Source organism: Dermochelys coriacea, chromosome 6 (genome assembly GCF_009764565.3).
Source record: "Dermochelys coriacea isolate rDerCor1 chromosome 6, rDerCor1.pri.v4, whole genome shotgun sequence".
In the NCBI taxonomy this organism is placed as follows: domain Eukaryota; kingdom Metazoa; phylum Chordata; order Testudines; family Dermochelyidae; genus Dermochelys; species Dermochelys coriacea.
In genome coordinates, this window is record NC_050073.1 from 20,232,804 (window position 1) to 20,253,786 (window position 20,983).

A 20,983-nucleotide genomic window follows, 5' to 3' on the forward strand; every position below is an offset into this window, starting at 1 on the left:
GCAGGAGGGGGGAACTGGGAGAAGGATTATCTTCCAGTAAAAGATACCTTCCCTGATCTCTTCTATACAAGAGAGCTGCTCCAGAAAAGGGAAGGTGCAGCTTGCCTTTCTTTTCTCTATCAGAGAGCTGTTATCAGTAAGTTTCCTAATGGGTACTAAAATTACAGGCTCATATTTCAGGACAGCCTGTTCCAAGAAAGCACACTGCTCCCATCAGAAAGAATATTTAGCAAACTCCTCTCTGTACCTTTGTCCTCTTCCCTCCTGAAAAGCATTCAAAGACTCTCAATAGTGGGCAAAGAGATAAAACAGTTCTCCACAATGCTCAAGGCTAAGGTGGCAATAGAGTACCTAGAATAATAGATAAATGGTCTATTTTACACTTTTCCAAAACCTCACGTTAGGTCATGGGTCCAAAGGGATTGATACACTATTGAAGTTCAAAATATTTACTGTATCCTTCTGACAATTTTCTAACCCCTATTCCCTTACATTTAGGAAGTGCTAAAGTGCTCCAAGCCTGCTTTTCTTTGATGAGATTTCAGGGAATTCCCATCCATCTCTCTCAGCTTGTTGTTTAATTTAGGAAGATCTTTGATTGAAGATCTGTAAGGCATTAATGGCAAAAAAGAACCTGAAAAAAGATTCCAGGCACACCTTACTTACTGTAAACCAGAAGTGGGCAAACTATGGCCCGCGGGCTACATCCAGCCCTTGAGCTCCTGGCCCCTCAACAGCAGCCTCAACTCACTGTGCCACCAGTGCTCTGGGTGGCAGGGCTGCGAGCTCCTGATGGGCAGCGTGGTGGCATGGCTGGCTCTGGTTGGGCCACGCGGCTGCCAGTCCTGCTGCTCTGAGCGACATGGTAAGGAGGCGGGGGGGGGGGGGGAGGGAGAGATTTGAATAAGGGGCAGGAGCTCCCGGGGGGGAGTCAGGGGACAGTGAGTGGGGGGATTGAATAGGGGGTCGGGTCCCCAGGAGCAGTTAGGGGTGGGAGGGTCCTGGGAGGGGACGGTCAAGGGACAAGGAGCAGGGGGGGTTGGATGAGTGAGGGGTTCTGAGGGGGGCGGGAAGTGGAAGGGGAGGGAATAGGGGGCATTGGCCAGACTGTTTGGGGGGGGGGGGGGGCATAGCCTTCCCTACCCGGCCCTCCATACAGTTTCCCAACCCCGATGTGGCCCTCAGGCCAAAAAAAAAGTTTGCCCACCCCTGCTGTAAAACAAACAAACTATCAGGGGAATTTCTTCATGCAATCTACCAGGTGCCCAAATGCCTGTCTGCTGTTTCAATGGCATATTCACTAGAGAGTCAGCATTGCAACCTGCTCACCCATAGCAACAAGTACATTATGCTCCTGGAGTCAATATTTGTGTTTACTCTAGCACCAAGCAGCTGTGATTATACTCATGCTTCCTGGACGTAGCGTGTAGCAAGCACATTGCTTCCAGAAGCGGTGGCACAGCATTAAGCAGGTAGCTACTGGGCTCAATACCCATGCTATCCAGAGGTGTAAGGATGGGGAACCACAGACCTTTGCAAACTGCCTCTGCACGGCTGCCTGAAAATATGGCAACCCTAACTTTAAAGGCCTAAGAAGGGCACAAAAATAGTTAATGAAATCTATTTGTCTTGTAATACTAGACCAGTGGTTCTCAAATTAGGGGTGCCGCTTGTTCAGGGAAAGCCCCTGGCAGGCCAGGCCGGTTTGTTTACCTGCCGCACCCGCAGGTTCGGCCGAGCGCGGCTCCCGCTGGCCACGGTTCGCCGCTCCAGGCCAATGGGGGCTGCGGGTAAGGGTGGCCAGCACATCCCTACGCCCGCGCCGCTTCCCACAGCCCCCATTGGGCTGGAGCGGCAAACCGCGGCCAGTGGGAGCCGCGCTCGGCCAAATCTGCGGACACGGCAGGTAAACAAACTGGCCCGGCCCGCCAGGGGCTTTCCCTAAAAAAGTGGCGCCCCTAGTTTGAGAACCACTGTACTAGACCAACCCCAACCTTACCTGAGAATTCCGACAGCCTTCACAACCGCTCCCTAGGCTACTTATTAAAACAAAATCTTAAAATCACATTGAAAAGAAAACGTGCATAAAATTACGTTCTGTTCTTGCTAGACTGTGTGTAAACTTAACAACGGCCAGCAACAGGCTGTCTTCTATACACACTGCTTATAGGTAGAACCCTGTGTTTTTCACAAATGCAAACTAAATTTAAAAAAAAAAAAAAAAAAAAAAAAAAAAAAAAAAAAAAAGAGGAACTCACTCTGCAGCTGTGACTATGCTGTGGGGCTGGATCCAGCTCTCCACTCCAGGCATTATGACCTGGCACACAGGGTCACAACGCCACTCACTCAAATTTGGCCCAGCCACCTCTCTGTCATCACAGAGGGGCAGCCAGGCCAAATCTGAGTAACGCTGCAACCCCATGAGTCGAGAACAAAACCCATGTCAGTGAGCCAGGCCCAGCCCCACAGGACACAAGGTGCTGCTGTGGGATAGAGTGTGGGGCAGGCTCGCTCTGCAACATATCCCCCCACCTCCAAGGCAGTCCACCCTCCTGGGGGCAGGAACTTACCTCTCTATCACCAACACCCTGAACAAAGATAAAATGTAAAATGAATCCCCCGCAAAAAGTTATTAAAACAAAAAATTTCACAGGGCTCTACTTACAACTATTGCATTTCTTCATTTGAAAGATAATTGGGCCAGTGCTGCCCTCTAGTGAACAAAGTATTCATGTAAAAACTAAAAACTGTGAAAGCTACACCCTCTTCAGTATAGAAAAACTGTGTGTATAGCACTTCCCCTTTTTGCTGTAATCCCTTGTGTTTAGTAAATTTTAGCGGCTCTCTTTCCCTAAGGGAATACTGAAGCTTAGGGGGTAGGAAAGCTATAAACTTACATACTGCAGTAAGAAAAGGAGTACTTGTGGCACCTTCGAGACTGTCTCTAAGGTGCCACAAGTACTCCTTTTCTTTTTGCGAATACAGACTAACACGGCTGTTACTCTGAATACTGCAGTAACTGCATCAAAAGTTTTTACTTAGAACTTTATAGCGCAGTAGCACCTAGATGCCTCATCAAAGATCAGTGTCCCATTGTGCTAGGCATAAAATGATGGTTCCTGCCCCACCTATGACAATCTAAGTATATGATGTGGGAACAGGTAGATACAGACAAAGGAAGCACAAAGAACTGGTGTGCACACAAACCCAAAAGGGTCAGATTTAAGTCATCTAGTGTCAGTGTGACTGAGCCTTCAGCAGTTCTTTTGGACAGCAATGAATGAAATACCTAAAGGAACAATGTATTAAAGCAACACCATCCATTTGAGATTCTTATAAATTTTGTTTTGAGATTAATGTAGTTTCAGATAATCTATCTGTGCTAGAATCCTCATTACTAATGTTTTGTAGTTTTGCCACCCACACCTGCCTAGTTATCAATTTTAATTTTCTCTTTGTGTTGCTTTGTTAAAGACCATCCCAAACAGGGGAACAGTCTATACAGGAAGCACTGTCAAATGCAGAAAGTAAACAAAATGACAAGCTTTTCCCCGCCCCCTAATCTTTCAGTTATAGTAATGTTAGCTATTACTTACATAAATAGTGAAAAACTTCTTGTAAGTGTGAATTTTTTTTAAAACTGATACGTCTCTAAATGCCATGAAATAAAGTCAATACAGTATCAAGGTTCAGAGACCATGTACTCAAAAGTCAAGAAATTCCAGTAGTTCAGATTGAATTATGCAAGACCAAAAGCTTATCAGAAATTGGGGAAGAAGTGTTTTCCTCTCCCTCCCATAGCAAGATAATAATTCAAACCACCAGAATTAAGCAACAAAACAACAACAAAGAAAAATGTCAACCTTTGGTATTATAGCAAGCAATGAAAATTTGCACTCCAAGAGGAATTTCCCAAAAGGAAGTTATGAATAACTAAAATGAGCTAGGATAGAAATTGGAAGTCAACCTTGCCTGCACTGGCAGCTATTTGCAGCGTTTTTCCCAAGATATTTGAAAGAAGGTGGGTGAGGTAATATTGTGACGGGTTCCCCACCCCCCATTAAGGTGCCACCTGGTATACTGACATACCACTGAGCCCACCTGTACTGCCAGCCTGGGCCCCCTTTAACCTGTCTTGCTGAGCCAGGCTCTTAAGCCTCCTCTAGCACACATACAGGCAGGGCCACACCCAGCTGCAGAAAGACACTGTCACTGAGATCAGCTCTGGGAAGACTCAGCTTAAGGGACTTGCCCCAGCACTCAGGTGCCCACCTCCCTTGGTGTGCAGACCCAAGGATATATTGTCTTGCACTGTAGAGAGAGATCTGTACTGTGCAAGCTCATAAAAATCGCCCCCCCCCCTCAATGTGGAGGGAGATATGCACAGCTGTTTTTCCCCCTCCCCCCAGATCTGAATTGCACAAACTGGGTTTTGAAATAAACAATAAGTTTATTAACTACAAAGGGTAAATTTTAAGTTATAATAAGGGATAGAAAATGGAAAAAAGCAGATTACCTTCGTAAATGAACAAAAAATGCAAACTGAGCTTCACACACTAGATAGGTAGCATATAAATTAGCAAATTCTCACCCTGAATGATAAAGTCTGGCAGATTCTTAAGGCACAAGTTGCCTTGGCTTTCCCACGTTTTCATACACAAGCTAAAGATCCTTCTAGCCTGGGACCATCACCTCCCCTTCCCACCGTTCAGTCTTTGTTCCTCAGGTGTTTCCAGGTGTGTTGTTGTAGGGAAAGTGAGGTACCCCCAGGATGTCATTTTCCCCCTTTTATATCTTCTCCCCACTTGCTGGAAAGCTATTTTGCTGTGACCTGGGTCAAACAGTTCCCATTGAAACCTCTGAGAGGTTTCTATTGTACACAGTTCCTGGGGTAATCCTTGTGTGCATTTCCGCAATAAGCCATCAACATTTTTTGGCCTTTTTACTGTCGTACCTGAAGAGTTGCTTGTGGGTGTTTTCAACCTCAGGACATGTTTCAGTAACACATACAGAGCCAAACTTCATAACTTCACATACAACGATATCACATACAATCTAACAAGATATTACTGTCTTGCTGATCAAGACTTCTAGAACGACACCCCACAGGGCGTACTTTGTATAAGACATATCCTAATTACATTAGAGTGGTGAATATTGCAGTGTCAGGGTGTAACAAATATCTTTTATTGGATCACCTTCAGTTGGTAAAAGAGAAGTTTCCAAGCTACACAGAGCTCTTCTTCAGGTGCTATTTGTGCCAATAGTAACAGGTCTTTGCATTAGTTATGCACAGGTCAAGTTATTATCCATTCTTAAAAAAATAAATCTGCAAAGAGCCCATTTAAGTACTTGATGAAAGGTCACTACCCAGCTTTGATCAATATCCTTATTTTAAAGATTTATAAACTGTTCAAATACATGCATTTTATAAAAAAAAAAAAAAAAAGTTTCACAATGAAATAAGAGTCTTCCTACTACCTCTGTAGTCATTAGGCATTGTTGGGAAAGTGAATACTTCACATGCTTTTTCTTACACACCAATGTCACAAAACACATGCAGCTCGAGTGAAAGTGATCTTTAGCAAGCTCTCCATAACTGAAAATACCCTGCTCAAGGTCTCGAATAACAGTGAAAACTTGACTCCATGGTACAAATAAAATAGATGCCACTTTCATTTAATCAGTATCAGAACTAGAGCTCTTATCTTCCCACTTAGTTAGCAAAAGCAATAAAGAGATTTTACAATGGGTACAGCTATTCAGCAGTAATAAGAGGTATATTCCTCGAAAACCAGAAACACTTGAAAATTGAAATGCTCTCAATTTTACACACACCTTACCAGTGCAAATATAAGGCCGCATTTTCCATGCTCAGAGAAAACTTTCAATCGTGTAAGCTCCCTGGGGCAACTTTAATCTCCTGAACAGAATGGAATTCAATTAATTTTTACAGGTTTTATCATACTTCAGTTGCATTATAAAGAGGTTTCTTCATATAAGTCCTTAACTCACTTTTAGGTATTTTAGGGCACCTATTACCATGGTATCCAAGCAGTGAACTTTCTAGGACAAGTCCTAATGTGACTTTGGAAAGTCGCATAGTGTTTTCCCAATTTTTATGAGGAAATGAAGCAAAGTCTGTAAATGTTCATAAAAAAGTACTTTAAAGATATAAAGACACTATGAAGGTGCTAAGCAATAACCTCATTGACATTTATTGTTAAAACAAACCAGATCCAGTTACTTGACTTCTTCCTACATCCAAGCAGGAGACCTTGGTTCAGTGTTCTGCTACAATATCTTTGTATAAAGGAGATATTCATAGACTCCCTTAACAAAACTCACAGCAGAAAAAAATTTACTGAAATGCACACAATTCTTCAAAAAGCTGCAAGTTATTCATTTCCTCTCACCCCAGAGACAGAGTTTTAACAACCACTGAAGTATCTTATTGTTGGGAGATGTGACATGGTAGCCAGGCTCCTAAGGGTAGTACTGCCTACTGGTCAGTCCTCCCTATCATGCAGCATGGCCCTTTAAGACTTTGAGATGCTCTGATACACCTGGAGTCTTTCAGAGAAGGTGGGGCTGGGCTCCCCTCTCACCTTGCCAATAAGGTATGGGCTGGGAGAAGGAGACAGCATAAATGTTGCCACCTCCTTCAGCAGACAGAGCAGATACCTACAGACACTGCAGGAAGAAAGAAGGCTCTTGCAGGGCCCTGAGTGATCAAGGAGAAGACAGCAGCAGAGGAAGGTCTGCCTGCTGAACTCTCCTAGCTTGAGTGGAGAAGGGCTGGTAAGGAAAAGGGCCATCTAGAAAAAGCTGCACGAGACTCTACAGCTGCTCTAAAGTACAACTCCAGCTCCAAGGAAGAGAACGAAGACATTCCTGTCTTGAGGAGAGGGACAGAGGGATTGTCTAAAGTAAAACCCAGCTCTGAGAGGATGGCTGGGATTTCCTGAACAGAGAGGAAACAGACCAGGACTCTTACATGCACCCAGAGTAGGCATGAACTTGAGCCCCTCAGTAACTTATGACTGTAGGAGTCTCTTAAATAGATATGAGTGTACTCTATGAAAATCAGTAGTTTGGGATTGTTTGAGATTAGTCATTGATCATTTTATCACACACGAGAAACCTAAAAACTTAAGTTTTTAAGCGTTCATAATAGTCTGAAATGTTGGATACCTGAAGTGCTGAACAACCCTACAGTGCTGGAAAGCAGAACATTCCATTCTCAACAGCACAAAATGACATTTGCAGAATGATCCATCTGCTGGGGATGTTAGGGAGTGTAAGGCTTGGGTTTGTTGAACATGAGGTCTTTGAATTCATGAGAGATGCAAGCACAACATTTTCCAAACAGAGCTAAGCATGTCACTTTGGAAATATATTTGGCTTCTGCTGGCCTGGAACTTGAGAAGCCTGAATCTCATCCCTCAAGCCCAAAATCCCCAGCTGGCAGCTGCCAGCAAAAAAAAAAAAAAAAAAAAAAATCTTCCAAGTCAAAGGAAGAACATTCTGTGCACTTCGGCAAGTTTCCATAGCTGCAGGCTGATTCCATTCCCTAGAAATCATCCAAAACACACTTTAAGCCACATCATACTGAGCTGATTCCATAGAAGCACTGGCAACTCGCTGGCTGCAGAGGGAGCCATTTGCCTGCTTTCCCAGCTGCATGAATGGTGAGGCATGAAGTCAGCTTCCCCGAAAGAACAGGTTGTGTCAGGCTAGCTAGAGTGATTAGACCTATTTAGAATCCATTGCTTAGTTTCAGTCTTCTGCAATGACTGCACAAGAGTTCTACAAGTGGAAAAAGAGCCCGTGGCTGGTTGTGGAGAAAACAAAGGCCTGATCCTCTGCAGTGCTATGCAGTGATGAGCTGCCAGAAGCTGAAGAAGCGGGTTCTTCAGTCGCTCCGGGTCTTCGGCGGCACTGAAGGAGCCGCTGCTGATGGCGTGGAGCGAATGAAGGACCCATCGCCAAAGTGCTGCAGAAGGCCCACAGGGCCGCCGGGTGAGTAAAAATTCTCAGGGGAGCCTCCCCAGCTGAGAGCTCAGGAAGGACCGTCCCACGGGCTACATGTGGCCTGCAGGCCGGAGTTTGCCCACCCCTTTAACAACCGGTTCTAAACCAGCTTCAAAATTTAACAATCAGTTCGTGCGAATCGGCTCCAGCTCACCACTGGTGCTATGCATCCTCAACATCTATTGGTGTCAATAGGAGTCAAAAGTGCTCAACACCTGATGGAACTGGTCCCTAAAAATAATGACGCTTTAGTATTCCTCCACCATTTGGGAGGTATACCAACTCTTGGGCCCAAGGAAATTTCATTTCATGCAAGACTTCTCAAAAAGAAAGAAACCTATCCTTTCTACAAAGTAGTATATTTTGTGGCTTTGCAAGTTCATTATAAAAACCACACCCTAGAATGTTCAAGATAATTAGAACACTTCACTAGCTGAACATTCTGACATCTGCTTCAGAAAACAATGGGTCAGCTTGTATGGTACACAAATGGACCTCTCCATATCTTACTGGGGAAGATTTTAAAATACACTAAAGAGCTGTAACTCTTTCCATGTACTCACAATTTTAAAACTCCCATTTTATTCCCAAATCCCTACAACCCTCTCCCCGACACACACAGCAACAAAAGGGCCAAACAAAAAAAACCTACCCCAAGCAGAATTTTCACCCTGAAACAGTGGAGGTACCAGAGACTCCATTAAATCCACTGGGAACTTCACCATTGCTATTGATTTTATATGGAAAGTGCTCAGATACTATGGTGATGGATGACAGCATAAATCCCTAAAATACACAGAAAACTTAAGGAACTAGATATATCCTACACAAAACTGCATACCTGGACTTTTTTTCATTGCATCTCTTCTTTTAAAAAGAATATGGTCTCTGGGGAAAGAACATTGCATCTTCCAAGCAAGCTTTTATCTGAAAATACAAAAAACTTATCCTTCGGCCTTAGTTGGAAAGGAAAATAAGGATCCAAACTACTGATTCCAACAAGCAGACCAAAGTACAGATGAGAAGAACTTTCATCCCAGTAGCAGAGAATCTCCCTTCAAAGTAAGCTTCACCTATGATTCTTCATAATGAAGCCACAGTGAAAGTGGACTTTCTGTTCTATCTATAAAAGGAGTACAACATAGCATATATAGCACATGATGTAGTTTCAAAGACACATTCACTGTAGGCCCATGTAAGTGCATCATCAAAGTAGCTAGCCCGATTAAAACACTTTATAAAATTGTGTGAATTCCTTTTGTTCTCACCTTACCTTAGTACCTTCAGTGCTGCCGGTATTACCATTTTGGACATGTAACCTTAACCCGCCTGGTTACCATATGAGAGTGATTATTTGGATTACTTTGCTTGATGGTTATTCCCAAACACAAAACACTTATTTCACGCAAAATGTTTTAGTACAGATCTACAACTGCATATTTCTGAAACTATCAATACTGAATTCAGGATCTCAGCTAAAAAGTATTTTTAAAAAAGAATTCTTAAAGACAAAAGAATACAAGCGGAGCTTCATAAAATACATGCAGCCACGTGTGTCCTCTGAAAATAATAGCAGAACATCCATGTCAGCACAATAAGGATGAGACAGAACTGCTAGACAATCTATCCATTTTCTTTCCTTCATACACACAAGAGTTTCAGCACAGGTATCTGTAAACTTAGAGCAGGGGTGGCCAACCTGCAGCTCTTCAGAGGTTAATATGCGGCTCCTTGCATAGGCACCGACTCTGGGGCTGGAGCTACAGTTGCTAACTTTCCAATGTGCCGGGGGGCGCTCACTGCTCAACCCGCTGCTCTGCCCCAGGCTCCGCCCCCACTCCATCCCTTCCCCCAAGGCCCTTGCCCCTTCCCCGAGCCTACCATGCCCTCACTCTGCCCCCCCCCCCCGAGCCTCCTGCATGTGCAAAACAACTGATTGCAGCAGGTGCTGACTGGTGGGGCTGCCAGCAGGAAGGAGGCACTGCGGGGGCGGGAGCCAATGTATTACTGTGGCTCTTTGGCAATGTACATTGGTAAATTCTGACTCCTTCTCAGGCTTAGGTTGACCTCCCCAGCCTAGAGGATCACCACATGCTTTGTCACTGTAATAACATCTTTCTGCTTGGCAGCATCTCCATACTTTATCACCCTTTAACTCCAGCACCCATAAGCTTGGTTTCTCCAGCTGCAAAATAGTCAGCCTGCTACAACACCACTCCTGCACATGCAAGAGCATGTGCCATCAAGGAAGTCTGTGGACAAGGAAGTCTGTGGACAAAGCAATCCATTTATGCTGGTTGTCAATGCACCATACACAGTAGTGCTACGTGCTGCCACTTAGATTTTATGTATATTTATGTTCTGTTTCCAAAATCCACCATTTACAGAATTCCCACTAGGATAGCTCAACCTTGGCAATTGCACATTCATTAAAAACCAGACCAAAGATTCCCATGAGGCGCAGCAGTAAGTGACAAAGACTCAGTGGACCACAGAAGCGATGTGCTTGTTCAAGACGACCGGATATTGTATCCGCTTCTTCCAGCCCCTCAACCACGAACACAGTGAAAGCAGTGAAAATGGCAGCTTTGCTCAGACCTCTGGGCTATATAAGGCAATATAAGCAAGCAGCTTGATTACAAGGAATGGGGGGAGGAAAGATTCCTCAAAATTATGGTATGAAAATATGATAGAACAGGATAACACAAATCCACCAGGAGAAAGTGATCATTTTGAATTAAGCACACTCATGCAGTGTTCATTTTAGGATTGCCCTGACTTCACCTATTTAGCATAAAGAGGAACCAATTTAATTTGCCCTCACTAATACGACCATGCAGCCCATAACAACTAGGAACCCAGCATGTTTTAACTTGACCTGCAGGTATTTGTGAAGCAACACATCCTGGGATTTTCAGTCCCTACAGACTGCTGCTCTATATTGAGGAGAAGAGTCAGGTAAGTTACATGCTGCAACATAAGGCTCTAGATAAACGACACTTTGGCTATCCTTATCCTCTAAACCATGATGTTTTGAACTATTTGACACTTTTTCGTCATCTTTAGACAAAATCCCAATGGTTACATGCTTCCTGAGGTAGAGAGTAATGTGGAGTTTCTCTTACTACGTCTGTGGCTCTACGTTAAAAAAGGTTCACACCTTCCCCAGGGTCTCCTCTCTGCTGCAGCAAACTTTGTTCGAGAGTTATAAAACCTGTTCAAAATAGCATCACAATATACTGGTCCTTGTACAGTTTAAACCAGTCATCTAGCATAAGCTTCTGTAAGGTTACTCCTATTATTCTGTTGGAGAAACTAAACAGTTTCAAAAAGAAAAGGAGTACTTGTGGCACCTTAGAGACTAACAAATTTATTAGAGCATAAGCATAAGCTTTCGTGAGCTACAGCTCACTTCATCGGATGCATTAAAGCTTATGCTCTAATAAATTTGTTAGTCTCTAAGGTGCCACAAGTATTCCTTTTCTTTTTGCGAATACAGACTAACACGGCTGCTACTGTAAACAGTTTCAGTCAGTCTTGTTGACAACAAGAATTTAAGGGGGGAAATGCACACAGATGAAGAACCCAAACAGCAATGGTATGTATGGCATCAAGTAATCTAGAGTTTGACCACGTTATGTACCTATTAAGAAAGATGATCTATTTTTCCTACCTGATTAGTTTGCTCTTTGAGATCTTCTCAGGCTTCAATGATAAGACTGAGAGAAACTGCTAACTCCTTACCGACTACAACGCAATCAGAAGGCTGTGTGTTCTGTCTTCATCTGCGCTGGGAAGGAACTATAACCCAAGTGTCTGAATTGGTATAAAAGAAGTCCAAGAGAACCCCATATTTTATTATACATACTTGGGTAGAAATAGCTCCAACTAAAATCTTAAATCCAGGCACAAGAGAAATGGCTGCACACTCAGTCATCCTAGTTGATAGTCTATGGGGTAGGAATCACTTCCTGAGCGAGCCTTTTCAAGAGAAAGTCCTGTGCCCTGAATCAGTATAAAACTGTTGAGAACAAAAGTAGGGAAAAAGTAAGCGTTGCCTGCAATGAACTCCTAACCCAGGGGTGGGCAAACTATGGCCTGTGAGACCATCCTGCCAGAGTGCCCGGCCAGGGAGGTTACCACCGGTCCCTCCCCCCCCACCCGCAACTACGCCGCTACACGGGCAGCACAGCTGGCTCCAGCCAGGAGTCACGGCTTCCAGTCCTGCCACTCTGAGCGGCATGGTAAGGGGGCAGGGGGTTCCAGGGGGCAGTCAGTGGACAGGGAGCAGTGGGTGTTTGGATAGGGGGTGGGGCGGTTGGATGAGTCAGGGGCTCTGAGGGGGGCAGTCAGGGGGTGGGAAGTGGGAGGGGGTGGATAGGGGGCCTGGCTGTTTGGGGAGGCACAGCCTTCCCTACCAAGCCCTCCACACAGTTTCACAAACCCAATGTGGCCCTCGGGCCACGAAGTTTGCCTACCCCTGTCCCATTCATAAGATCTCTATTTCTTTTAAGACCAAGTTTAAGCATCTGCAAGGTTTAAAAGTGGTGTTTGAATACACTTTTACAGTAGTTACCTCCTGCACCCCTCACAACATTCTATGTGGGGCAGCCATGTGCTATTTCACTATCCCATTGCATGTGAGGCCAGACTGTTTTTTGCACCGTTTATGTATTTTGAATAGCAGTGCTCAATCTGTGATTATGCACTGAGGTAACCGTTTCATTTGTCCACCTCACTATTATAAACTTGCTTTCAGTCGGTGGTAATTCAGCAGCCCCAGTGAGTGAACTGTAGCTCACGAAAGCTTATGCTCCAATAAATTTGTTAGTCTCCAAGGTGCCACAAGTAGTACTCCTTTTCTTTTTGCGAATACAGACTAACATGGCTGCTACTCTGAAACCTGACATTAGGGGACTGGTATTCACTTTTTTGGTTACCCCCCATGATGTATCCTTCAGCAGTGGTGCCACTGTACTGTATTTAGCTGCTCAGTTTTATTCAATATTGGTGTTTATCCAGTGACAAGAAACACAAACCAAAGCCTGAAAATAGAAATGCTGAAATGGGCAAATGCAATACAATATTCATTAGAACAGTGTCCTTAGGAACTATTCATTCCTCCATCCATTATAGCGAAGGTGGCTCAAACAGGATTTTGTATGCTCAGCGCCAAAGTGCAAACTGCATAGGACAATTTGTCTGATGCACATGTATTGATTTTGGTTGAGGAGCTCTTTCCAGCAGGAAACTAAAGTAAGCTCTTGACACTGGGTGAACACTGGCAGTCATATTCATGTCAGTGGCTTGTGCAAAGAAAAAATGTCTTTTCACATTAGGGTTCATATCACTACTCACCCTCTAAATGTTTACCTATTGTTACTTAATGGATATTGTAACATGCTGTGTGAGCCTCCCAGCTGATACAAGGAACATGAGACCCAAAACATACAGCTCAGTTGCTTAATGCAGTAGTCCATGTCTGCGTGTACCCATATATTTGTACCCACGTGTCTGAGTACGTGTATTTCAGCCACAGGTATGGGAAGATTAGCAGATACAAGTACATTTTTTAAAGTAATGTTATGGAACCAGTTTGGAGATTAACAAGATTCAGGAGCAAGAATAAGGAGCACCAACTACTCTGATTCAGGCCTGGATTTAGCAGTCTTAGGGCTTGGCTACACTTGCGAGAAACAGAGCAATAAAGGAGCCCCGGGTGCACTAGCTCATTACCTGTCCACATTGGCAAGGCACGTAGAGCGCTCCGACTCCATGGCTACAGCGCTACTGGTATTCCACCTCGGCAAGTGGAATAACATTTGCTGCGCCCCCACTGGAGCGCCGCGGCGCCAGTGTGAACGAGGTGTTGCTTTACTGTGCTCTGATCAGCCTCTGGAAACACCTCATAATCCCCTTAGATTAAAGTAGCCACTCGTCATTGTTTGGAATCGGCTGTAGGAATGCAGAAATGCCCGTTGAAAGCTCTGTTTCTGACAGCCTGCTGCTTATCTCCTCCTAGACAAAGCAACCATTAGTGTGGAATGCTGTGTGTGAGAGCGAGGCGGTGTGGGGGGAGTCTGCTGCTGCTGAAGAATTTACAGCATGCTGACATGCTCTCAGCCCCCCAAAAACCCACTCTCCCCCCACGTACACACAACACACTTCCTGTCACACTGCACCCCCCACATTTGAAAAGCACGTTGCAGCCACTTGCATGCTGGGATAGCTGCCCATAATGCACCGCTCCCAATACCACTGCAAGTGCCACAGATGTGGCCATGCCAGTGCGCTTGAAGCCGTCAGTGTGGACAGACTGCAGCGCTTTCCCTAATGCGCTCTACAAAGGTTGGTTTAACTCAAAGCGTTCTACATCTGCAAGTGTAGCCATGCTCTTAGAAAACTGGCATCAAAGATCTGCAAATAAGCAATGCTGTAGCTCAGCACATTTCTAAAGCAACAATTTGCAAAGTAGAATTTCACTCTCCGGTGCTACTAAACAGCAGAAAAGTAAATCATAACCAATAGAGATTCTATGCATTACCACTCCATATGCAGAGACTGCTTTTCAGTTCACTTTCCCCATTCCTCTACATCCATGGAACGTGAAGGTACACTACTGTGTGAGTACAAGGTACTGTGGGTATGTCTACACTGCAAACAAACAACTACTCATGGCACCGAGCCTCAGAGCCCGGGTCATCTGACTCGGGCTTGTAGTGCTTGGGCTGCATGGCTTAAAATAGCAGTATAGGCATTCCAGCTCTGGCTGGAGCCCAGGCTCTGAAACCCAGCGAGGGGGAGGGCCTTGGCACCCAAGTGGGCACATCTACAATGATATTTTTAGCTTCGCATCACAAGACCTGGTGAGCCTGTGTCTTCCGACCCAGGCTCTGAGACAGTGCCACAGGTTGTTCCCCTCCGCCCCCCAGCGTACCCTGTGACTGTAGGTTTGGAGGACCATGCTCAACATCACACACATTCTTTGTCTTCAGTGCTTAAAAAGGTAATGGTGGGGGATTGTTTTGTTTTTTGTTTCTATACTGTGAAAACACATAATACTTATCTTGCTGTAAAATCTTAAGTGGAGACAAGATACTTTTAGAGTTTACTGTAAAATAGTTAAGCAAGGTCCGCAATATTCCCCTCCTTGGCCTGTGTTGAATTCTCAAGCATACCTCACAGAAAAACCATAGTGCCTTGTCTCCACTATGTTTTTACAGTGGGATAGCTAATGAATGTTAGCTATCATGCATCTGATGAAGTGGGTATTCACCCATGAAAGCTTATGCTCCAATATGTCTGTTAGTCTATAAGGTGCCACAGGATGCTTTGCCGCTAATGAACATTAGTATCCCCGAGTAAAGACAAGCCCTTAGTGTTCTAGTCTGCATGGATTCACAAGGGGTTATCCACAGCTACCATAGGGTTTCCCTTATGAAGGAAAAAAATCAGCCAGTCTTATAGTGGTAGCATTTTGTTTGCAAAAGTTAGCTAGGAGCATTAAGCCATTTTCATACATAGCAATCATCTTTTGTGCTGAAACAAACAGCTCTAAAGTATACTATTGGACTCTGCAAGTGATCCATTTTACTGATTACTCTGGTCACCCAAAAATATCAGTGTTAGACGGGTAGTCCCCAATCATTAAAATCAGCATTAAAGAACAAGATAAAAATGCTTTATGATTTCTGAATGAATCACATTGCAGGTTTGACCAACGGCAATATAGTATTTTTTATCTATAGGTTTAAAAGCGCTTTACCAAGGTAGCTAAGCACCATTATCGCCTTTTTATAGGCTGGAAAATTGAGACAGAGGTTAAGTGACTTGCACAAGGTCATACAAGTGAAATGGAGCATACATCGCCTTGCTCCTTGTATGGTATGCCTCATTCACCAGACCCAAGTTGACATTTCAGCCAAACGGACACTGCCAGCAGAAGGCTCAGATAGGCCAATCTGAATTTAAAAAAAATGTAGGCAAGGACTATTCACAGATTTCTAAGATATGCCCCATTACAGTCCTTAGGCAAATTTACAGTAAATCACAAGTCAGAAATAAGAGGCAGGAGAGTACATACGAGAAATTCTTTTTCCATCTGAAGTTTCAGAATGATGCAACTCAAACAGGGTACAGCTTCTGAAGTTAAACTGCTTTTTTTTTTTTTAACCAAGTTTTGTGGTATCCCAGAATTAAATAAAGCTGTGCTACTGACTGAAAGGAACCAAGCTGGGGAGAGAACCAAGCTACTGCTGCCGATTAGGGAACTACAGACACAAACGTAAGACTACTTTAAAAGGTGTGAAGAATACAGGACATTGAATGCAAGATCAACATGATTCTGATGAACAGTTACGTCAGCAGTCATACCACCAGCCAAAGGGCAGAGATTATACACCACAATTTCACTGGATTCAGTTTACAAACCCTGGTGCAGCAGTTATGACAAATACCTAATAGCTGTCCTCATAATCTGATCTAGGACAGCAATGAGTACACTTCAACAACAATCAAAGCTATTTGTATCTATAAGGAAAAGCAAATAACTGTTCGAGATCTGTCTACAGATGCTGTACTGTGGTCCCAACTACACTCACATCTTTCCTTTTTATTAATATTTTTAATCACTGTGCTGCTTAAAGGCCCCAATCAGGGATTGGGACCTTATATCAGATGCTGTGTGCGCGCACGCGCACGCGCACCTGCACGTGTACACACACACACACACACACACACACACACACACACACACACACACACACACACTTTAATGCCTACTTGATGCTCTTCCCACAAGGGTGAAGCAGATTTTAAAGATGCAGTTCTTATAGGATGTTTTTAAGCAATAATGCATTATGGTTTTAGGACTTCCTAATACCACCTTTGGAGACCAAAGCAAAAAGACAAGCAGTATACTCTACTGGTCTAGCAAGTCATCGTAACTGTGTAGTTCCAACTTCTTCACTAATACAGCATCCTAAATATGGCATGTAAACAGATATCAAATGGAAATATGCTGCTTCACAACAAAGACTTATCCCCAGTCTGACAATTTCTATTGCTTGTGCAACAATTTGGAGAATCTCTCCAATCATCACAAGAACTAATGCAGGAAATCCTCCACACTTCCTTCCATTCACATGAACTTCCATGGTTATGCTATTACTCTGGTGATAAAAGCAGTATCAGCAGCATCCTCTCTGTTCAACATTTCTGTTCTTGATTCATTTGAGGCAGTGCAGTGTACTTCTGGGCAGATGTGACAGAAACTAGAAATTTGAGTTACAACTCCAGAACTGACTTCCTCGTGGCTGGACTTTACAAAAACTAGACAAGCCATCTACAATACACGCTTTGCTTCCCTACAAAAGAAAAAGGACACTAAACTATCTAAACTACTACATGCCACAAGGGGCCACAACAGTGGTTCCCTTAACCCACCCAGCAATATTGTTAAACTATCCAACTATACTCTTAGCCCAGCAGAAGAATCTGTCCTATCTCGGGGCCTCTTCTTTTGCCCCTCCACCCCCACGAACATGATACAGTTCTGTGGTGACCTAGAATCCTATTTTCAACGTCTCCAACTCAAGGAATATTTCCAACACACCTCTGAACAACATACTAACCCACAGAGACCTTCCTACCAACACTACAAAAAGAAGAAGGATTCTGGGTGGACTCCTCCTGAAGGTCGAAACAATAGGATGAACTTCTACATAGAGTGCTTCTGCCGAAGTGCACGGGCTGAAATTGTGGAAAAGCAGCATCGCTTGCCCCATAACCTCAGCCATGCAGAACACAGTGCCATCCACAGCCTCAGAAACAACTCTGACATCATAATCAAAAAGGCTGACAAAGGAGGTGCTGTCGTCATCATGAATAGGTCGGAGTATGAACAAGAGGCTAGTAGGCAGCTCTCCAACACCACTTTCTACAAGCCATTACCCTCTGATCTCACTGGGGGTTCCCAAAAGAAACTACACGATTTGCTCAAGAAACTCCCTGAAAAAGCATAAGAACAAATCCACACAGACATACCCCTGGAACCCCGACCTGGGGTATTCTATCTGCTACCCAAGATCCATAAACCTGGAAATCCTGGATGCCTCATCATCTCAGGCATTGGCACCCTGACAGCAGGATTGTCTGGCTATGTAGACTCCCTCCTCAGGCCCTACGCTACCAGCACTCCCAGCTATCTTTGAGACTCCACTGACTTCCTGAGGAAACTACAATCCATCGGTGATCTTCCTAAAAACACCATCCTGGCCACTATGGATGTAGAAGCCCTCTACACCAACATTCCACACAAAGATGGACTACAAGCCGTCAGGAACAGTATCCCCGATAATGTCACAGCAAACCTGGTGGCTGAACTTTGTCCTCACCCATAACTCTCTCTCATTTGGGGACAATGTATACCTTCAAATCAGCGGCACTGCGATGGGTACCCGCATGGCCCCACAGTATGCCAACCTTTTTATGGCTGACTTAGAACAACTCTTCCTCAGCTCTTGTCCCCTAATGCCCCTACTCTACTTGTGCTACATTAACGACATCATCATCTGGACCCATGGAAAAGAAGCCCATGAGGAATTCCACCATGATTTCAACAATTTCCATCCCACCATCAACCTCAGCCTGGAGCAGTCCACACAAGAGATCCACTTCCTGGACACTACGGTGCTAATAAGCAATGGTCACATAAACACCACCCTATATCGGAAACCAACTGACCGCTACTCCTACCTACATGCCTCCAGCTTTCACCCAGATCACACCACATGATTCATTGTCTACAGCCACGCTCTAAGATACAACCGCATTTGCTCCAACCCCTCAGACAGAGACAAACACCTACAAGATCTCTATCAAGCATTCTTACAATTACAATACCCACCTGCTGAAGTGAAGAAACAGATTGACAGAGCCAGAAGAGTACCCAGAAGTCACCTACTACAGGACAGGCCCAACAAAGAAAACAACAGAACGCCACTAGCCATCACCTTCAGCCCCCAACTAAAACCTCTCCAATGCATCATCAAGGATCTACAACCTATCCTGAAGGACGACCCATTACTCTCACAGATCTTGGGAGACAGGTCAGTCCTTGCTCACAGACAGCCCCCCAACCTGAAGCAAATACTCACCAGCAACCACACAACAGAACCGCTAACCCAGGAACCTATCCTTGCAACAAAGCCTGTTGCCAACTCTGCCCACATATCTATTCAGGGGACACCATTATAGGGCCTAATCACATCAGCCACACTATCAGAGGCTCGTTCACCTGCGCATCTACCAATGTGATATATACCATCATGTGCCAACAATGCCCCTCTGCCATGTACATTGGTCAAACTGGACAGTCTCTACGTAAAAGAATAAATGGACAAATCAGATGTCAAGAATTACAACATCCAAAAACCAGTTGGAGAACACTTCAATCTCTCTGGTCACTCGATTACAGACCTGAGAGTGGCTATCCTTAAAACAAAAAAACTTCAAAAACAGACTCCAACCAGAGACTGCTGAATTGGAATTAAATTTGCAAACTGGATACAATTAACTTAGGCTTGAATAGAGACTGGGAGTGGATAGGTCATTACACAAAGTAAAACTATTTCCCCATGTTATTTCCCCCCCCCCACTGTTCCTCAGACATTCTTGTCAACTGCTGGAAATGGCCCACCTTGATTATCACCCCTAAAGGTTTTCTTCCTCCCTTCCCCCCCACCCCGCTGGTAATAGCTCATCTTAAGTGATCACTCTCCTTACAGTGTGTATGATAAAACCCATTGTTTCATGTTCTCCGTGTGCATATATAAGTCTCCCCACTGTATTTTCCACTGAATGCATCAGACGAAGTGAGCTGTAGCTCACGAAAGCTTATGCTCAAATAAATTTGTTAGCCTCTAAGGTGCCACAAGTACTCCTTTTCTTTTTGCGAATACAGACTAACGCGGCTGCTACTCTGAGAACTGACACTGACTTCCTCTGTGGCCTTGAGCTAGTCAGTATCTCAGTATGTTCATCTGTTAAATGGGGATAATATCTACACCATAAGAGTGTTGCGAGAAATATTATATTGCTCTTGTAAAGCGTTCTGAAGTTATGAAGAGCTATATAAGTGACAACATATGGAGGCATGCTTAAAGGGCAAAGCAAGCGACAAATGAAAGAATAGCTTCCTGTTTGGTAAATGCCTCAGTTCCTTCACTGAAATGTTATGTTCCAATGAGATGTATCTTACCACGTTAGATGCTATTTTTATATTTTGACAATGAGAAATTTGGTTTTAAATCAAAAATCCCACCCACAACCACTCATAAATCAGGAAGAAATGAGGTGATGTTTCATAACCACAGCACTCAGCAGCAAAATCTCTCCCTCAAAAAGGAAAGGAAAGTGATTCAAGGCTGAAAATTTAAGTTCTTTTATTCTGGCAGAGAAGGTAAGACCCTAGAGTGTTATGTAAATAAGTGAAGGAACTCCATGTGAGGGTTAAGCAAAAAGCATGCTTGTTTGTGGACATGCATACATTTGAACAACTCACTACAAGTGTCCTATGACCAATAAATGGCATCATTTTCTATGCTCTTGGGCTTCTGTTCTGATAAGGGGGTCCCAGTAAGAGATAAGATGTCAGTGAAACCCTTTTTCACTGTTACAACATTCAAAAGTTAATTGTGGTCTAGGATTTTGTGTAAAGTTACCTCTGGTTTACTGCCATTTTAACAACCACCATTCAAAATCATTTTAACCTTTTATAAAAACATACAGAAAAAGGAAAACATGTAATGCATTTGGAACTTAAAGAATTAAGGCAGGCCTTTTTAAAAAGCAAAAGAGATTTCCCTTGTAATTTTTTCTTTTCTCCTTTTTGAAAGAAAAGGGAAAGTTAATTACAAGTTTCTGAGTTGCTGAAGTCTGACCCCGTTGC

General features: G+C 43.9%; 1 protein-coding gene across 4 annotated transcripts in view; it reads right to left on the reverse strand.

The window, feature by feature from the left end:
• Positions 1-20,983, reverse strand: part of MOB2 (MOB kinase activator 2) — a 166,366-nt gene that overhangs the window by 107,909 nt on the left and 37,474 nt on the right. The gene's annotated exons all lie outside the window — the stretch shown is intronic.